General features: G+C 41.1%; 1 pseudogene; it reads right to left on the minus strand.

Moving 5' to 3' along the window:
* Nucleotides 1-6,752: 6,752 nt before the first annotated feature.
* On the minus strand, nt 6,753-12,827 carry LOC117195570 (formin-binding protein 1-like; annotated as a pseudogene).
* Nucleotides 12,828-18,879: the final 6,052 nt, after the last annotated feature.

Here is an 18,879-nt window from a genome sequence, read left to right on the forward strand (position 1 = left end):
CCATCCACTCCTTCCTCAAACGCCTCCTTTGTGTTTCATGGAACTGACCACCAGAGAAATCACTGGTCACTATCAGTTCTTAAGATCCCTCTTACCTCCCTAAGAAATAAAAGTATGTAGGTAAAACAACCTTAAGCCCCAGAGCTTTGGAGCAGCACAAATTTTAAATATTCTGTTCACATACAGTGCCCTCATTTTTTGGTTTAAAATTATTCTCTAACCCCACAGTCTGGGGGAGGGATTGGTGTCCTGCCAAGGCAGAACTGCCTTTTACATGGAATAGATTCACTAAGTTGTATCAGATTTGAAAAGACAGGATAAAACAACTCCTGAGGGCCCAGGGCACCTCCAAAAGACCTAGACACCCCACAGGACAGCTTTTAGGTGGTATAGTGAGGGAACACCCAAGTCCCAGAGGCAAGAAGAAGGCAGTGGTCAGTGAGAACAGAAAGACCACAGAATTAGATACATGTTGATTACTTGTGTGGAGCGTAAGTGTCCTCCTCCTGAGGGTGGGCTGGACGTAGTGATCTGCTTCTAAAGAACAGATTAAAGTGGAAGTGACTGCAGCTTCAGACACTAGGTCATAAAGGGCACTGTGGCTTCCTCCTTGCTCTCTTGGATTGCTTGCTCTGGGGGAAGGTAGCTGCCATGTTGTGAGGACACTCAAGCAGCCTGTGGAGAGGTCCATGTGGTGAGGAGCCAAGGTCTCTTACCAACAGCCAATGAAGTAGGCCTGCCAGCAGCCCATAGAGAACTGAGCCTTCTGCCAAGACAAGAGCCATTCATCTTGGAAGTGGATCCTTCCAAGTCTGTCACAGCCAAGCCTTCAGAAAACTGTAGCCGCAGCTGACACCTTGACTGCAAACAGCTGGAACCACTCAGCTAGGCTACTCCTCAATTCCTGACCAATAGAAACTGTGAGATAATAAATGTTTGTTGTTTCCAGCCATGGAATTCCGGGGTGAATGTTTATGCAGCAATAGATAACTGATACACTTGTGCATTACTAGGAGGACACTGGGGATTACACATATTGAAGGAAGGGTTGAACAGCCAAACCTCAGAAAGGACAGGGTTACAGCTAAATGTCAGGAACAGGAACACCACCGCCACTGGGGCTCCTTGCCTCTCCTGTCTGCTTCTCTCTGCAGATCAGCTTTATTGTCTCCTACTGTAAATCAGCGTCCACCACATGCTGCCAGTATACAACCGACTCTACTGCCAGTAGCTCTTAATTTTTATATCTTAATGTGCAGATCATGAGAAAGACAGACTGTCCTTCCAACTTCCACTTCAAAGGATGCCAGGGAGGGCCTTTGATCAGCCTGTCATGAATCAGGAGCCACCTGGAGTCCGGGAGTCACAGTACACTGCAGCCTCTCTCTGGACTCGGGTTTGGAGTGGAGGGAGGAACAACTGCCAAAAGAAGTAGGGGTTCTATTCTCCAAAGCAGAGACTGGGGACGAAACAACAGGAATTCTCAACTGGAGGAAAAGGTGAGTGGGAGAACAGGAAGAAAAGACCTCATAGGAGTGTGGAGACACTAGAGAAACTGGGACTCTTGCCTCTGCTTCATCACACCCCCACCCCAGAGGACTCTTCAGACCCAGTGAAATGTGTCAGTCCTACCACCTCACATGTCTGCTCCCAAATATGGCACTAACTTTTTAATGTACCCCCCCGCCCCCCGTCAAACACACACACATACACAGTTGTTCTTACCCACAAATTAGAAGGCAAGTTGGGAGAGGAATGACTGGGTTTCTTTTTTAGTTGACTGAATAAGAAGAAATTGTTTCATGTTAGCAGCCACAGTATATACATTGCATCTGATACAGCCAACTCCTAGAGTTTAAGTGCTACTTACGGAAACTGCTGAATTAACCTGAGACATTTTCTGAGTCAAGGGTCCTTTTGAAGACAGTGTGCAGTTTTCCAGTGGAAAATCCAAAGTATCCTAGGGTAGGTGATTGCTAGCTAGGCAAGTCAACCTAAGTAAGAGACACTGCCGGGTCCCAGGCCTGTTTTGTTCCATGGGTTCCTGTGGTGCCCCTCTCACCCCTGATTAGAGCACCCAACTAGCAGTTGTGGGACAAGCTGGCCTGCAACCTGGGAGGGGATTAGGGCCACAAAGCCCCACCCAGACGATGGCAGTGGCAGGGGATCAATAGATTCAATTTCCTTTCATGGGAATCCAAACTGGAAAGAGTAAATGACCAAAGGACAGATAATGGTTGGTGGAAAGCTCTGGGAAAACAAATCTGGTTCAAATCTGGAAATACGGAGAGAATCAGTCAAGGAGAAGCGGAAGTTGAAAAAAACCCGGCCTGGGAGCTGTCATGAGGGGCAGTGGCAAGTCCAAGTTAAGAGAAAGTCAACACTAGGAAATAAAGACAGCGATTCTCAACCTACTGCAAGTCACAACTACCTCGGGTATTTTAAAAATCCCCATACCTGGTCCCTGCCAGGTCTAAGAGACCAGCTAGCGAGGGGTGGGGAGAGTGGATTCCAGAGCCCAAGTTTAAGACAGACTCCCTTAGTGGCCCAGGAGTCGGGACCCACCCCCCACCCTAGACCCCTCACCTCTGCCCCCCAGACGGGTGAGGCCTGCCCTGCCCAGCCCCTTTTCCCTCTAGGGAGCTGCTGCACAGAGGGCAGGTGGCCCGCTCACCTCCGCCCCCACCGTCTAGGGGGAGCCACCCCCAGGCCCCTAATTGCGCAGAGTAAAGCGTGGCAGTGCGCGACGCCCCCCAGCCAGGTGCAGCTCCGACCTAACCTGGGCCGAGGGCACGCTGCCCTGGGCGGGATCCGACCCGGGAACCAGGCCAAAGAGCAGGGCCTCCACCAGCCGCGACGGTCTCGGGGGAGCAGAGCCGGCCGCCTTCCCGCCCTGCGCTTCCTTGCGACGACTCAGACACGCCGGCCGGCGCGCGGCGGAGACTCGGGCTGGGGTCCGTGGCCACGGCTCCGCGCCGCCGAAGACCCAGCTCCCTCCACCCCAACCTCTGCGGGGCTCCCGGCGCCCCTCGCCCGGCCGGCGGGGTCTCTGCTGCTCGCCCGCCGAGCCACGCTTTGGACGCCTTTTTATTTGCATTTGTTGTGGGGGTGAAGTCTGCCGTTAGGCACCTCATTTCACGGAAGTGAGCTCTTAGGCTGTGGTAAAATGCCCTGACACTGTGGATTTATTTTTTAAAATTAATTATTTATTTTCGGCTGCATTGGGTCTTCGTTGCTGCGCGCGGGCTTGGCTTTCTCTAGTTGCAGCGAGTCAGGGCTACTCTTCATTGCGCTGCGCGGGCTTCTCATTGCTGTGGCTTCTCTCGTTGCGGAGCACGGACTCTAGGCGCGCGGGCTTCAGTAGTTGTGGCTCCCGGGCTCTAGAGCGCAGGCTCAGTAGTTGTGGCGCACGGGCTTAGTTGCTCCGCGGCATGTGGGATCTTCCCGGTCCAGGGCTCGAACATGTGTCCCCTACGTTGGCAGGCGGATTCTCAACCACTGCACACTGTGAATTTAAAAGAACATTTATGCACTTTAATTTTTTGAGGAAAATATAATACTTATAAAAGAGGCAGATAAGAGGGTACAAGTAAAAGGTGCCAGATGGTTTCATTTCTTTTAGAATAAGAATAAAAACAAACAATCATGTTGACCTTTATTCAAACACAGTTTATTCAGAACCCAAGTGTCTATAGTAGTCTCATGTGTCTCATCCAGCAGGCAGCCTCTCCGGCAGTTATGAAAATAAAAAGGTCGTTAGGGAGCAGAATAATCAGCTAAACAAATGGATAAAAGAGTAAAAAGTTAAAACAACTGAAGTTCAGGTAATCACTTTAGGTTTTTGTTTTTTATAAGCAGTTTTTAGAACAGTTTATATTGAATATAAGTGTTTTTAGAACAGCTTTAGATTTACAGAAAAAAATGAGATAGTATGGAGAGTTCCTCTGTACCCCAGTTTCCCCTATTATTAACAGCTTACATTATTATGGTACATTTGTTAGTTAACCCCGATACTGATACAGTATTACAAATTAAAGCCCAAAGTTTAGTCACATTTCCATCGTTTTCCATAATGTCTTACCCAGGTATCCCCTCCACAGCACCACATTACTTTTAGTCGTACAGTCGCCTTAGGCTCCCCTCTCCCTCAAAACAGTTTCTCATAATTTCCTTGTTTTTGGTGACTCTTTAAACAGCAGTATATTCTGTGCGGCGAATTATAGATGTGTTTGATTGAAAGCACTTTTAAAAACAAAAACAAAACCACAAAAGGAGGCATAATCCAGTTGGCCAACTGAAAGTTATTCTAAACATTTTGGCAAACATTAATCACATGTTAGACACCACACCGAAAAAGTGCCCTAGCATTATTAAAAAGAAAACAAGTGCCCTGAGTTTTGGACCTCAGGAAGTAACAGCTTCACCCAAACAGGAGGAGTTTAAAGAAATGCATTGTCTGGGGTGAGGTTTGGTAGATTTATAAACAAGGTTAGGGAGGAAAGACTTCAACACACACATTATTAACCTGTAAGTGAAACTGCAGAACACGCTTCGGGGCTTAGTAGAGCATAGGTTCTTCTGTCTCCACGCAGAAAGAATTCAGTGAGAGGCAGAATGACAGGTAAGGAAAGAGTTTATTAGACTAGGACCCTTGTGAGGGGTACAAGCAGGCAGGCAAGGGAGTGCTGCGCTGAAAGCTAGGCGGGCTACATTTTTATAATCAAAGGAAAAGCGGGGAGAGAAAGAAGACCACCTTCTTCCTCATTCTTCAGTAGATGTCAAGCTTCTGTCATCAGTTCCTCCTCCATGTCACGCGGGGGAGTTTTCTTGTCCCTACATGGTCATGGTCAAACTGGGACTGTCATGGCACAATGGAAATGGGCAAAAAGACAGTAACATATACTAAAGTATGGCAAATCATCTCAGGTTTCAGTATAATGTCATCTTTTCCCTGTATTTTTGTTTTTAATATGCTCAGAGGAGCATGTCCTAGGAAGCATTAACTTACTGACCTCACTGGGCAGGATGTGGGTCTCAGTTCACCATTGTTTTATTATTTGGGGGCATGTCTCATGCTTCTGTTGCATGGTTTTGTTGCTAAGCAAGCCTGCCTTCTTCAGTGATCATTAACTTACAGGGGTCTCCCATACTTTTTTTTTCTACTTACAGTCTCCTAGTGGGATTAACTATTTAATCACCTACTTTGTCCCTTCACTCTGTCCCTATCATAAGTGTGTTATTATTAACCTGTAAAATAAAAGAAGAAAACTTTATAATCAGGCTGAGATTTTTCTTCTTTTATTTAACAGAGAACTGTTGGAAGAAAAGAATATCTTGGGTAGAAAAGGAAATTCCTGATGCTTTGGAAATTGTTCAATACCTTTCCTAATACTTCAGGCACTGACTAAAGGAACCGCGGCTACAAAATATCTTGAACTCTAGTCAATGTCCCATATCTCCATCTGTTTTTGGTGTGGAGGCAATGGCTTAAAATAATGATCATAAGTTTATGCACACAACACTTGCTCTATACAAACAAATCGAGCTATTTTCTGAATCAAATCTGCACAATCCTAAAGAATAAAAAAACTTCAAAAAACAGGATGTTTTTCAAGGCAGGCTTTTTAAAAACTAATGTTGACTTGGCCTGTTCTAGGCTTTTTCTGGTAGTTAACAATTTGGAAGTGAGCTCATAATCTGACATAAGAAGGTCAGATTATAATACCTTTGGTCTCCCATTCATTTGGTTAAATGCCAGAAGCAGTTAGTCCACTAGTTTAATGAGCATTACGGCTCATTAAAACAAACCTCCCTCATTTAAGGGTCAGCTGATTTTCTTGATGGAATACTTGAAAAGGAGAACTGAAGGAAACAATCCCCTGAAGAGGTCTGGATCAAGACAGGTGGCTTTATCAATATCATGTCAGTAAAGGCATAATAATGCAAAAGAAATTTTAATTATAAAATTTTAAAAATTATATATGTAGTTGTAAGTTGGGCTGTCATTAAGTACAGTCCGCTATATCTCACTTTGGTAGCCAGTGTAAAATGTAAGCTGACTGCAGCTAACTTACCTTGAAACACAGGCCATCCAGAGCAACAAGTATGAGTCCCTCCTGCCATTTTCTGATCCTCTGATATGAGCTTATGAAATGAGCCCATAAAGTAGAGGCAAGAAGCTAATTTTCCTATCTAAATGTAGGAAAGACATGAATAAATATTTTTCAAAGCCAAAAAAAAAAAGGGTATGTCTCAACCTGACACCTTCCTTCTGACCCATTTATAGCTGGGTCTTTATTGAGCATAATCAAACACTCGATTTGGCGGCTGACTATGCGTGTGACCAGTTTCACTATCCATCCTCCCGCTTCAGTGCCAATTTAAGAATGCAAATCCTATGAGGCCAGATTTCTTTAAAGATGGTGAGAAATGTTTATTTTATTCTGGCTAAAGTTAATCACATTTTCTGAAGTGGGCCCTTACATTTACTACTTTTTAAAAATTTCAGTAACTAAAAATTTAGATCTTAAAGATGGGAATGATTTAAAAATCTACCCTTTGGAAACAGTGTGCTGCGCTCTTAGTCTGTGTATGTCTGTAGTTATCACCACACTGCATTCAAATTATAGCCCGGCCTGGGGAAGTGTGAGCTGAACACAGCTTCTCCTGCCACCAAACCTCCAGCTGAAACAGAACCTAGGTGACTGAGAAGTGGACATGTGCTGTTTTCATGTAAGTGTGTCTGTACAGCACTAGAATATCTGATCTGCAGTTGGTGGAGAGCTCAGCTGGTGCCGTATGTAAAAATCAACAGGTTAATTGACCAAACTTTTATAGATTTCAATTAGTGGTTTGGGATCAAATAGACAGGCTGGGATAATCATGATGAACTAGCCATGATCTTAACCACATTTAAGCGTTTAGTACCAATATAAGTATTTTCTTATTTACCTCTTTACTCAAGTAGGGTGAGATTTTATTTTGTTCATGATTTCCTCTAAGTGAATAGTGGTAAAGTTTAACAAACTAGCATAGTTCAATTTATTAAGTTACAAAATGTAACATTAGCATATGCTTCAATCTGTGGCAGACACTGTATATAAAGAAGAGATCAGGGCTTCCCTGGTGGCACAGTGGTTGAGAATCCGCCTGCCAATGCAGAGGACACGGGTTCGAGCCCTGGTCCCGGAAGATCCCACATGCTGCGGAGCAACTAAACCGGTGTGCCACAACTACTGAGCCTGCACTCTAGAGCCCGCGAGCCACAACTACTGAAGCCCGCGTGCCTAGAGCCCGTGATCCACAGCTAGAGAAACCCCGGCAATGAGAAGCCCGCGCGCACCACAATGAAAAGTAGCCCCCGCTCACCACAACTAGAGAAAAGCCCACGCGCAGCAACTAAGACCCAATGCAGCCAAAATAAATAAATAAATAAATAAATAAATTAATTAAAAGAAGAGATCAGGAGAGAGTAGAAGCACCCCCAAGATGCTGTGCTTTTTGATTCAGAAATAATGGTTAGAAGGTAGAGTCCAAATTTTTTGTTATTTATAGATGTTGCCCAAGGAAGAAATGTTTATCAGATTTCAAATATTGTAAGTTGTAAATTGGTAGTTGGCAGCTTTGAATGTAAAACTTCAACTTAGCAGGAGAAACTTGACTAAGTCAAAACTCAAGGAAAGGAAAGTCAAGGAAAATTCGGGGTATGATGCCTAAAAGCTCACTATATGGCTGTATAAAAATATGTATTGTGGTGCTATCCAACCATCCAGTATTTTGAAGAACTTCCTGTAATAGTCACAGTTGTGGGTAGAAACAACTGTGTTTCAACAAACTCCAGTGTTGTTGAGGTGTTTTTATTTTAAGTTTTTAAAGTAATATTAAATACAGGCATACCTTGTTTTATCTCTCTTCACTTCATTGTGCTTCACAGATACTGCATTATTAGCAAATTGAAGGTTTGTGGCAACCCTGCATTGAGAAAATCTATAGGCACGATTTTCCTAACAGCATTTGCTCACTTTGTGTCTCTGTGTCACATTTTAGTAGTTGTTGCAATATTTCAAATTTTTTCATTATTACTATATTTGTTATGCTGACCTGTGATCACTGTGATCCTTGATGTTACTATTGTTTAAAAATTTTTATTGGGACTATAGTTGATTTAAAATATTGTGTTAGCTTCTGCTGTGCAGCAAAGTGAATCAGTTATAGATATACATATATCCACTCTTTTAAAAATTCTTTTCCAATATAGGTCATTACAGAGTATTGAGAAGAGTTCCCTGTGCTGTACAGTATGTCCTTATTAGTTATCTATTTTATATAGTAGTATGTGTATTTCAATCACAATCTCCCAATTTATCCCTCCCCCCTTTCCCTCCTGGTAACCATAAGTTTGTTTTCTACATCCGTTACTCTACTTCTGTTTTGTAAATAAGTTCATTTGTACACTTTTTTTTAGATTCCACATATAAGCGATATCATATGATATTTGGTTTTCTGACTTACTTCACTCAGTATGACAATCTCTAGATCCATCCATGTTGCTGCAAATGACATTATTTCATTCTTTTTTATGGCTGAGTTGATGTTACTATTGTAATTGCTTTGGGGAGCCACAAACTGCACCCATTTAAGACAGCAAACTAAAAAAACTAAATGTTGTGTATCTTCTGACTGCTCCACCTACCAGCTGTTCCCTGTCTCTCTCCCTCTCCTTGGGCCTCCCTATTCCGAGACACAACAATATTGAAATTAGACCAGTTAAGAACCCTCCGGTGGCCTCTAAGTGTTCAAGTGAAAGGCAGAGTCACACATTTCTCACTTTAAATCAAAAGCTAGAAATGATTAAGTTTAGTGAGGAAGACATGTCAAAACCCAAGACAGGCTGAAGGCTGGGCCTCTTGTGCCAGTTAGCCAAGTTGTGAATGCAAAGGCAAAGTTCTTGAAGGAAATTGAAAGTGCTACTCCAGTGAACACACAAATGATAAGAAAGTGAAACATACTTATTCTGATATGGAGAAACTTTCAGTGGTCTGGATAGAAGATCAAACCAGCCACAACATTCCCTTAAGCCAAAGCCTAATCCAGAGCAAGGCCCTAACCGTCTTCAATTCTATGAAAGCTGAGAGAAGTGAGGAAGCTGCAGAAGAAAAGTTTGAAGCTAGCAGAGGTTGGTTCAGGAGGTTTAAGGAAAGAAATCATCTCCATAATATAAAAGTGCAAGGGGAAGCAGCAAGTGCTGATGTAGAAGCTACAGCAAGTTATCCAGATCTAGCTAAGATAATTCATGAAGGTGGCTACACCAAACAACAGATTTTCAATGTAAATGAAACAGTCTTATATTGGAAGAAGATGCCATTTAGGACTTCCATAGCTAGAGAGGAGAAATCAATGCCTAGTTTCAGAGCTCTCTTGCTGGGGGCTAATGCATCTGGTGGCTTTATGGTGAAACCAATGTTCATTTACCATTCTGAAATTCCTAGGGTCCTTAAGAATTATGCTAGATCTACTCTGCCTGTGCTCTGCAAATGGAACAATAAAGCCTGGATGACAGCACAGCTACTTACTACATGGTTTCCTGAATATTTTAGGCCCACTGTTGAAATCAACTGCTATTAAAAAAAATAGATTCCTTTCAAAATATTATTATTCATTGACAATGCACGTGGTCACCCAAGAACTCTGATGGAGATGTACAATGAGATTAATGCTTTTTTCATGCCTGCTAACACAACATCCATTCTGCAGTCCATGGATCAAGGGGTAATTTTGACTCTCAAGTGTTAGTACTTAAGAAATGCATTTTGGATTTTGTTAGGCATAGTTGATTTTAACTAAACAAGAGAAACCTGGTAATATCTATTAAAATTAAAATTCAGATAGAAAAAGAGGATTACATTTTGTAAGGCTATAGCTGCCATAGATAGTGATTCCTCTGATGGATCTGGGCAAAGTCAGTTGAAAACCCTCTGAATTGGAAAGGATTCACCATTCTAGATGCCATTAAGAACATTCATGATTCATGGGAAGAGGTCAAAATATCAATATTAACGGGAGTTTGGAAGAAGTTGATCCCAACCCTCACAGGTGACTTTGAGGGGTTCAAGACTTTCATGGAGGAAACAAAAAACAAAAGGTGTGGGACTTCCCTGGCGGTCCAGTGGTTAAGACTCTGTGCTTCCAATGCAGGGGGTGGGGGTTCGAGCCCTGGTTGGGGAACTAAGATCCCACATCCCATGCAGGACAGCCAAAAAAAATTAAGTTATATATGTTGTTCTTTCAGACATAATGCTATTGCACACTTACTATAGTATAACGTAAACATAACTTTTTTTTTTTTTCATTTGTGCGGTACGCGGGCCTCTCACTGTTGTGGCCTCTCCCATTGCGGGGCACAGGCTCCGGACGCGCAGGCTCAGCGGCCATGGCTCACGGGCCCAGCCGCTCTGCGGCATGTGGGATCTTCTCGGACCGGGGCACGAACCCGTGTCCCCTGCATCGGCAGGCGGACTCTCAACCACTGCGCCACCAGGGAAGCCCCGTAAACATAACTTTTATATGCACTGGGAAACCAGAGAAATTCGTGTGACTTTATTATCATATTCGCTTTATTGCAGTGGTCTGGAACTAAACTTGCAATGTCTCCAAGGTATGCCTGTATACATCTTAGCACCTTTGGCATTTTTGTCCAAATAGACTTTGACAAATAAAGTATGAATATAACCCTTTTCATCTTCGTTTCTCCAAATGCAGAATCACCTTCATTTTCCTCTATAACATACAATGTTTCTGCTTCAACTGCTGAAAGAATTCCTTCATTCTGACCTTCAAATATGTAGAGAATTTTACAAGTCCCTGTGGGGGGGAATATGTTCCTTGTCATCGAATTTATTATTAAAAGTCATGACCAGACCTGCACCTCACTCTCCTGACTTTGCTCCTCTGTGTAACTGGTGTCTGTATTCTTCCAGTCTTGTGCACAGTTATTTGGGACTGAGATTTTTATGCATTACACTCTGTTGTCAGGCCTCTTCACTTGGTGCTGAGAGCCTGCCTTCAACCTCAGCTAGCCAGACTTCAAGGTTCTGGGCCTCTCGTCACAGTTTTCCTACGTATATGTATATATGTATATGAAACTCTCTCTCTCTCTCTCTCCATATATATATATATACATATACATATATATATATATATATATATATATATATATATATATATAGTTAATTTGTGACCCAAACTGGCTGGATCTCCCATTTGAGGATTCATTAGCCAGTCACTCTTCCATCTTTGTTATACCATCTCTGATCCATTTCCATCTGGATTTCTTTATTTAATTCATTGACTTTCTTTATATAGCTTTTTCCTTCTTTGTTGAGATGAAAGATTGCTGAAACCCTCTGGTGTTGCCCTCCCCCTCCCCACCATGCTTTAGGTTTTTAAAGTGAATTTGGGGTTTGAAGATCATGAACTCATTGAAGCAATGAGTACCCTTTACTGTGTGGGAAACATTTATTTTTATGAACAGCCATAACTTCCCTTTGGATTTGCTATCAGATTTGACCTCTGTTTTGTCTACTCTGGAATTGTAAACACGATGATCAGACACAGTACACTTCATTGGCTGAGTGTCTTCCTCAGATGTCTCCAGGAGGCTCAAACTCTGACTTGAAAGTTTCTGTTACCAACTATGACATTTATCTGATCATTGATTCAGCTGACTTAACTATGGTATCCAAGCATTTCCCACTGATTACTATTGCCTGTTGATCAACATCTGCATGTCTTCATTGATCCTCCAATTCTCACTGTCCTTCTTTCTTCCATCTCTTGTATTTTCTGAAGGATGTTGGATATATGAGGATGGTAATATTCATGCAGGTCCTGGTCCAGTTTATTGAAGACTTGGTGAGTAGTCTTCTTTGCTGTCCTCTGCTATTGGTGACACTTTTGAGTTTGTTGGTGTGCCTTTTCAACACCTACCTTTTAAACACTCATGTCAGCGTGATTTTTTTTTTCTCCAAAATACTGCTGTGTTCTGTCAGTCTTTTGGAATCTCACACATACCGTCGTTTACTTGATTTACGTTGCTTCCAGCAAGTGTCTATCGGTGGCTCTCTTTTGTGCATCACGAAAAGTGCGATATCCACTCCTGCTCTGGTCTTGAACACAGCCCGCTAACTCCACGGTGACCTGTGAGGTCAAGTTCTCCAAGGTAAATGCATGGTTGCCCAGCGTGACCACTCATTTCGCTCACAGGGTGGGAAGGAACGCTTTACTTGACGAATATACTTGTATTCTTCCTCCTTCCAGTTCTTTTTAGGTTGGTATTTCTTCAAAAGATTCCTGAGTTGCTTTGTAAAGCTGAGTTCAGTCTGTCGTTTCCCTGACAAATGTGATGTATTTCTCAAGAATACCAACTCCTCACTGCTTGTGTTTTCCTAAGTCGAACGGATCCCCGAGCTCGGTGCCGCAGTCCGGGCGCAGGGGCGGTTAGAGGCTCCGCGCGGCGGGCGCGCCGCGTCCTGCTGGGTCTCCCCCACGGCCCCCCCGCCCCGCTCCGGGTAGATCCGCACTAAGATCGCTCCACCCACCGCCCGCCGTGGCCTCTTGTGTGCTTTAGTTTGTAAATGACCCGGATGTTCTCCCGAGTCCGGAAGCGCGCGCTCAAGCTTTGTCCAGGCGAATGGCGCACAGGCCCGGAGGGAAAGACCGAGGGGTACGGACGTCGCCTGTCAACGCTACCCTGGCCCTGGACCTAGCAGGATGGAGCGCTCCAGAGGGAGGTCCGACGGGTCTCTGAGATGCAGCGTCCTGGGAGGAGCCCGGAGGTCCAAGAGGCCCTCTCATGTAAGAAAGGAGTTGGCCCGTGGGTGGTCCCAGAGCGCTTCTGGTAACAGTGCCCCTGGAACACTATTGGGTCTTCCCGCTGGCACCTCAAGCCAGACTTACCTCTGCCTCCTCATTCCATTCTCTCTCGACCACTCATAAACCAGACTGTACCGCCCAACCTTCTCGCCCTCTTCTGGTAGAGGTGGACCAGACACATTCAGTCCATACAGGCAAAATAAATGTCAAGCCAAAGCCAAGCATAAAATGGAATGCCATCATCTGAGAAGTAACTTCAGAGATAATTAACGTCAGTAATCTGATGTTTTATGGTTAAAAATTCAACTAAAAACCTTAAAATTATATACTAGGTTGTACAGACAACATCTCAGATGTGTCAGGCTTAGATCGTTCCTGTGGTCCTTATATTACACATTTGTGGAATTAAAAAAATGGTTATGTTCATGTCATGCTATTGCATCATTATCATTAACTTTAATTCACGAAGGAGATTTTTCAGTAAAATTTTCTAGAAGGAAGTTTGTTCCTAGGATTCATAGCTTGAATAGACATTTTAAAAACCCTTTGTTTTTTGCTAAAAATTAGTTGGCAGACTATAAGCTATCTTTTGTTTGTTTAAAATTTTAGCTTCCTCAAAAAGCCAGAAAAAGAACTACAAAATTAACCAAATAAAGAACACGGAAGGAAATCATAACCATAAAAGCATAAATTAATGAGGTAGGAAACAAAAGATAGTGAAAATAATAAATCAAAATGCTGGTTCTTTTGGAAAAAATTAACAAGATCAATGAACCAGTAGCTAAACTAATTGAGAAAAAAGGGAAGAAAGCACAAAAATACAAAATTAAAGGGGCATAGGGGAATTAACCATTGAAACAGAGGAAACTAAAAAAGTATATGAGACTACTTTGTACAACTTTATGCAAATAAATTTCAAACTACAGATGAAATCAATAATTTCAGAGGAGAATACAGTTTCCCAAAATTGACCCTCATGGAGAGAGAAAACATTAACAGACCAATCTCCATAAAATAATAGAGAAATTTATCAAATAAATACACCATATATAGGAGAATTCTATCAAATCCTTAAACACCAGACAAGCCTAATACTACACAAATTATTCCAGGAACTAAAAGATGAAAGGAAATAGCCAAATCCTTTTGCAAAGCAAGTATATCAATTAATATAAATTAATTAATAAAATTAAACCTGTTTTAAAAATCCTAAGGGATCCACAAAGAACTATTAGAACTAGTAAATGAGTTCAGCAAGGTTGCAGGATACAAGATCAATATACAAAAATCAGTTGTACTTCTATACACTGACAGTGAATAATCTGAAAATAAAATTAGAACAATTCCACATACAATAGCATAAAAAGAATAAAATACTTAAGAATAAATTTCCCAAAATGAGTTTAGGATTTGTACACTGAAAACCACAAAACATTATTGAAAGAAACTGAAGAAGTTCTAAACAAATGGAAAGACACCACCTGTTCATGGATTAGAATATTGTTAAGATGGCAATACTCTCCAAATTGATCTATAGATGCAATACAATCTCTATCAGAATTCCAGCTGCCTTTTTTTGCAGAAATTGACGAGCTGATTCTAAAATTCATATGGAAATGTAAGGGGCCTAGATTAGCCAAAACAGTATTGAAAAATAAGAATGAAGTTGGAGAATTTGTACTTCCCAATTTCAAAACTTAATACAAGGCTACAGTAATCAAGACAATGAGGTACTGGTATAAGGATAGAAATAGAGATTAATGGAATAGAATTGAAAGTTCAGAAACAAACCTTTACATTTATGGTCATTTGATTTTCAGCAAAGGTGCCAAGACAATTCAAGGTGGAAAGAATAGTCTTTTCAACAGATATCGCTGGGACAACTGGATATCCAGATGTACAATAATAAAGTTGGACCCCTTCCTCACCCTGTACAGAAAAATTAATTCAAAATCTATCATAGACCTAAGTGTAAGAGCTAAAATTATAAAACTCTTAGAAGAAAACATGGAAGTAAATTTCTGTGACCTTAGGTTAGACAAAGCCTTCTGATATATGACACTAAATGCAAGTGAGAAAAGAAAAATAAATTGGAATCCATCAAAATGAAAAACTTTTGTGCTTCAAAGACACCATCAAGAAAGTGAAAATACAATTCAAAAGTGGGAGAAAAAAGTTGTAAATAAAGGACCTGGACCTATGTCTCACACCATACACAAGAAAAATATGCAAACCATCAGAGGTCTAAATGTTAAAGATGTAATCACACAAGTAGTAGAAGAAAGCTTATATAAAGAATTCATACAACCCAACAATAAATACAGATAACCCAATTTAAAACTAGGCAAAAGATTTGAATATCTCCAAAGAAGATATACAAATTGCCAAAAGCACATGAAAAGATTCTCAACAGGATTAGCCATTAAGAAAATGAATATCAAAACTACCATGAAATTGCACTTCACACCCACTAGCATTGCTAGAATAAAAAACATGAACAATAACAAGTTTGGAGAGAATGTGGAGACATTGGAACTCTTATACATGCTGGTGGTGCAGCTGCTTTGGAAAACTGTCTGACAGTTTCTCAAACAGTTAAACATAGAGTTACCATATGACCCAGCAATTCCACTCCTAGGTATCTACCCAAGAGAAGTAAAAACATATGTGGACACAAAATCTTGTACACGAATGTTCATAGCTTTGTTCATAATAGCTAAAAAGTAGAAACAATACAAATGTCCATCAACTGATGAACCGGTAAGCAAAATGTGGTATATTTATACAATGGAATACTGTTAAGCCATAAAAAGGAATGAAGTACTAATACATGTGACAGTGTGAATGAACCTTGAAATCATTCTATCAAGTGAAAGAAGCCAGACACACAGATTATATGATTCCATTTACATGAAAATTCCTGAGTAGACAAATTCTTAGAAAAAGAGAGTAGATAGGGTTAGGGATAAGATGTGACTGCTAATGGGTATGGAGTTTCTTTCTGAGGTGATGAAAATATTCTGGAATTATATACTGTTGATCCACACACACTTTATGAATACACTAAAAACCACTGAATTGTACACTTTAAAAGGGTGAGCCTTACTCTTTGTGAGTTATATCTCAGTAAAGCTGTTAACGTTTATAACCCATATAAAAGTGGAGGTAAGGGAATAAGAAAGAAATCTATAAATTGATAAGGAATTATTTCCAGTTTATGTTGTTAAGAAATAAAAGTGCAATCAACTGGAAGCAACCCAAATGTCCATGAACCAGTAGAGGGATAAACAAATTTTTCTAGCCACACAACAAAATAGTACACAACAATAATAAGGAAAAGAACAAGTAGTACTTTTAACAACAATTATGAATCTCACTTTCATTATGCTAAGTGAAAGAGGCCAGATGATACAAAGGGCTAAATACTGTCTGATTCCATTTCTATGATATTCTAGAAAAGGTAAAATAATAGAGAGAGGCATTAAATCTGTGTTTGCCAGAGGCTGGGAGTGGAAGAAGAAGATTGACTGCAAAGGGACAGGGAACTTATTGGGGTGCTGGACATGTTCTGTATCTTGATTTTGGTGGTGGTTACCTAGTTTGATAGCCAGCATCAATCAAACTGTACACTTAAAAGGAGTGAATATATCATACTTCAGTAAACCTTCCTTTTAAAAAAACACAAAAGTTTGAAAGTATATTTCATATGCTGGCTTTTGTGTAAGTAAGGGAAATAAAAGTCTATATTGTGTCTGCTTATTTTTGTAAAAGGAAAGATTGGAAAGATAAACCAGAAATTTAATGAAACTGGCTTACCTAGAGGGGCTAGGTGGGAATGGAGAGAGAGGAAGAGGGAAAAGAATGAGACTTTTCTGAATACATCTTTTTCATATAGTGTTGACTTTTTAACTGTGTTAATATTTTACATATTCAAAAAATAAATCGATGAGGATGGGGAAAATACTTAACATTTAAAAATGAACCTAGTTGAAAGTCAAATTGATAACAAACTCATTTATACAGAAGAAAAAAATATGATTAGTTCAAGTAACTTTGAACACCGTCCTTTTAATTGGACATATTCTGAGAATAAAAAAAAATCCAGAAAGAAATCTTGACTTTTACTTGATATTTTTGTTGTTGGTAGTGGTATAAGTGTAACAACTATGAAACTATTTTGTGTGTATTGTAGGATTGAGCAAATGACTAAATACATCAATAATGTTGGGAGTGAATGTTTTCACTGTGGAAAAAGAGATATTGAGAGAGAGAATTAGCCCCTGACAGTTGGGAGCTGACCTGGCACCGGAGGTAGGCTGTGGTGTTTATTAAAAGTAAAAATTTCACAGAACACCAACGCCAGGGAAGGCCACTCTGTGATGGTGATGGATCCAAATAAAAAGAGGGCCACCTCATAATCATGTCCAAACACAGACAAAAACTTGAACATTGTTTAAAACCACAAAAATGGCCAAACCCTGTGATTGGTAGCCTTGTTCCCATGCTTCTCTCTTTCTAGAAAAGAATTAAGATACCTGCCCATAGAGTTAGCCCTGCCTCCTTACAGCCATATCCAGAGCAATGTGCACTCCCTCAAACCTTCCTCCATAATCACCCAACACAAGCCCAAATCCTGCTAAGTCCTTTCTGACACCCTCCCCCGGGACGTCCCATGGCTCCTCAAGTTGAGCAGTTTCCCTTGTTGCAACAGGTCATAAATCTAACTTCGTTTAACTGTAGGTGTGCTCCTGGTGGCCTTTAGCTGATGAAGGAAATTTACAATACAGATGTGGAACACAGAATGGAGAGGAAAAGCCCTGTGGTGTTAGAGGGGAATTAGGGTTATCTGTTTGAGCTCATGATGTTTTAAAAAAATGTGTTCATGTATCTCCTAAATCTGTCAACTGAAAGGACTGGGAAGCGATACTCCAAGTAGCACTGGACATGAATATCTCCCAGATTTTGATTTCTAAATATTTTCCATTTTAAAAGAACCAGGGCTTCTTGGAGAAATGGCTGATTCCAGGACTGGGGCAGGGAAAGTGTGAGATAAGCCTGGAATATATTGTGTGACAGAAAACAAGAAAACACTTGAATGATGAGGACATATCAAAGGTCACAGGCATGAGCTTGAGGGGCTGCCACTGGTTAAAGTAGAGACAACTTGTGTATCAAAAACGAATAGTTTAAAAACATGCAATTATAAATAAGAATCTACGAGTTCATAGTACTACTAATATTACTACTAATAATACAAAAGGAGGGAGAAGGAAAAGTGCTTTTTTAAAATAGAAGAATGCCAACCAATAAATGTAGGAATTATAACATTGGAAAATTACCATTTTTGTAACAACCATGGTTAATAGTTGATTCGCACAAGAATCAATGGAGGACTTCCCTGGTGGCACAGTGGTTAAGAATCCGCCTGCCAATGCAGAGGACACAGGTTCGAGCCCTGGTCCGGGAAAATCTCACATGCCGCAGAGCAACAAAGCCCATGTGCCCCAGCTACTGAGCCTGTGCTCTAGAGCCCGCAAGCCACAACTACTGAGCCCGCGTGCCACAACTACTGAAGCCCGCGCGCCTAGAGTCCGTGCTCCACAACAAGAGAAGCCACCCCAATGAGAAGCCCGCGCACTGCAGCAAACAGTAGCCTCCGCTCATCACAACTAGAGAAAGCCTGCGTGCAGCAATGAAGACCCAACGCAGCCAAAAAAAAAAAAAAAAAAAAGGCAAAGTGCAGCAGAGAGTCATAAAAGTGTCTTTTCACAATGAATTCCAGAAATTGCAATTATGTCTTTTTTTTCAAGACTGATTCTAGTGGGTTTGATTTGTCTCCAAGTTAAAAGTTTTAAACATACAATTCAAAGTGGCCACACAGAATGATGGAATTGAAATAATATGTCTATTTCTTCATCCTTACATTTTATTGTGGGGACTGTATTTCAAATGTACAATTTAAAGCAGGGTATGGCGGGAGGGGGTAATTAGAGGCATTAAGGAGCTCAA

This window comes from Orcinus orca, chromosome 13 (genome assembly GCF_937001465.1).
Source record: "Orcinus orca chromosome 13, mOrcOrc1.1, whole genome shotgun sequence".
Classification (NCBI taxonomy): Eukaryota; Metazoa; Chordata; class Mammalia; order Artiodactyla; family Delphinidae; genus Orcinus; species Orcinus orca.